The 2,546-nt window shown below is 25.9% G+C and overlaps 1 long non-coding RNA gene across 1 annotated transcript; it reads right to left on the bottom strand.

Moving 5' to 3' along the window:
* Positions 1-6: 6 nt before the first annotated feature.
* Positions 7-2,461, bottom strand: LOC136795217 (uncharacterized). The gene is made up of 3 exons (XR_010842786.1): positions 2,381-2,461; positions 2,223-2,273; positions 7-440 (listed from the first exon to the last, which is right to left on the bottom strand). It is a non-coding gene; the product is annotated as an uncharacterized lncRNA (long non-coding RNA).
* Positions 2,462-2,546: the final 85 nt, after the last annotated feature.

Genomic DNA, 2,546 nt, shown 5'->3' with positions numbered 1-2,546 from the left:
ATTTTGATAGATTCAAAAAAAGTAGTTATTTTAATCATGTTTTTATTGCAAAAAATTAAATAATTATTTGTAGACGCAGGATTCGACAAAAAAATCAGGTAAAGTCATTTTTCGTCTTTTTTTGGCTGCAGGAGGCTGTAAAAAAACAATCAGACAATTTGGTGGACCGCGGGAAAAAATAGGAAAATTATAGAAAGAATGACCCATATGGAGATCGATAAGAAATACATCATTTAACATTATATTACCAAAAATTAAGATTTGATCTTAATGCATACATGGCAAAACATTACAAACTCTAGTTTCAAGGAGGTCAGCACAAAACGACTTCTGTGAATGCTGGTGATTTATTACAGTTCTTGACCTGCGTTGAATAGAATTTAATCCACAGGAGGGTGTACAATGTGTCCAAGGAGTCCAATCAGAATAGACACAGTCATCTGTTTGCATTATAAATTTGGTGTAGAGTTATTAAATGAAAAAAAAAACAATGGAAATATTATGCAAGCAGGTTATATTATCCTAGTATCAATGACTTATATGATATTTCAGATTATATTTAATCTGTATATTTATTTTATTAATTAATTTTATACGAAAATAAAAATAAGAGAAGTGCTAAACCAATCAACCAAAAGTGTCTAGAAATGTCTATCCCTTTTACATTTTACTCCATTGCACTGCCATTTACTCTATGGCAAATAACAGTACTATTCCTGCACCTAAACTAATTCAGAGACACCTCTCCCTTAAGTCAATAATATTTATGTCATTACTTATAGTCTTCGTTATTTTAATTAATAATTTTTTTGTTGTTGTAAAGTTTGGAGATATTCAATAATTTAAGTAATTTTTAAAACAATGTTTTTACCAATCACCGACCAGTTTTTATTTTTTATATTAAGTATTTTAAGGAAATTATATATGCCTTATAATTTCTTTATTTCTCTTTACATCTCTTATCTAAATTTTGGAGTTTTTCCTGATCAACCAGATTCAACATATTATATTTTATTTTTTCACCATCACAAAACATTTTTGGACTACTTCCCTTCAGTCTCTTCAATTCCTTCCCTTTTCTGTTTGATATTGTTTTGGTACTGTCAGAAATTTTATTTTATTTTTTTTTAAACTTTATTATTAATTTTTATATCTGACTATAATTTATTTTGTAAGCATATTACTGAATAATAAGGCACTATATAATGATTATAAAATTAACTAAATTAATAATGAAAGTTTCTAAGTTACATTGCAAATTTTAATTTTTGACAAAATAAAATTTATTACATGGATATAAATAAGAAACAAGGAAACAATATAGATAAGGTATGAATGGCTTTTATCAATATTTTACTTGTGAGAAATTGTAAAATTTACATTATAAAATACTATGAATTAATTTCATTAAATCAAATAAATTTGGATGATAGGAAAAAAAAAACAACAACATAGAATATACAATAGGAGATGTAAAAAAACCCATGATATTATTTTCACAAAATACTTGATGTAAATAATTTCATAGACCTATCTTCATGTTTATTGCATGAAACAACTTATTTTGATTTTTGTTATAGAGAAGGTTATTCTTTAATTGTTTCAAAAATGATCAAAGCAATGTGAAGTCTATAACATTTCTCAATCTAACCCCATTAAACTCTTTAAAAGTCAAATTTGATATGACTTAGAATATTAAGTTTGTGCATCTATCAAAAGGATACCCTTCAATTTTTTCTGTAAGTTCACTAAATCTAGCCCATATTCAGAGCATTATACAGTATCTCGGATACTCTGATATACTATAACAGAAAAAAGTTGTCCAGTAATTAATGATAATGCAGCTAATCAAGGTATTGTGTTTATTAAATACTTTAGGCAGGATATTTTTGGAGGGATTGATATTATAAAAGTTTGCAAAATGTTCTAGCTTGATAAATCAATTCATCCCATCTCCCCAAGTCAAAATTTTACTTCAATTAATATATTATAATAATTGCAGATGATGCTAGTAAATAGTAAGTTTACCTAATAATAGTCAGAATATCTCAGACTTCTTTTCACCTTTATTAACAGTTTACATTTCAAAGGTTATCGTTCATTATAAAAAAAAAACTTTAAATGTTAATAAAGGTAAAAAGAAGACTGATGGTATTATATCTTTAATTTCATACATACTATTATCTCCTTGAATATTATTTAGCCATAGAACATTACTTTACCTGTTTGCTGGGAGTCATCCTCATAATCAGATAATTGATTTGAATTTTCACCTAAAAAGATAGGAAATATATATATTGCAGACAAATAAAAATGATCTAATAAAAATAATGCAAAGAGATAACAATTTTTAACAAAAAAATTGATTGTATTATTTTACCTGGATAGCATGGTCCCTCATTACATTTTCTGGTTTTCAAGAGTCTTCTTGGACAGGATCTTCCTCCATTCCTAGCATTTTGCTTTTAAAAAAAAATAAATAAAAATAAAATAAATCAGAATCTTGATAAAAAAAAAAAAAAAAAAAAAATGAATAAGAGTTCACC

Source organism: Halyomorpha halys, unplaced genomic scaffold (assembly GCF_000696795.3).
Source record: "Halyomorpha halys isolate HHAL.00 unplaced genomic scaffold, Hhal_1.1 Scaffold11726.1, whole genome shotgun sequence".
Taxonomy (NCBI): Eukaryota; Metazoa; Arthropoda; class Insecta; order Hemiptera; family Pentatomidae; genus Halyomorpha; species Halyomorpha halys.
This window is presented reverse-complemented; position numbering and strand designations above follow the sequence as displayed.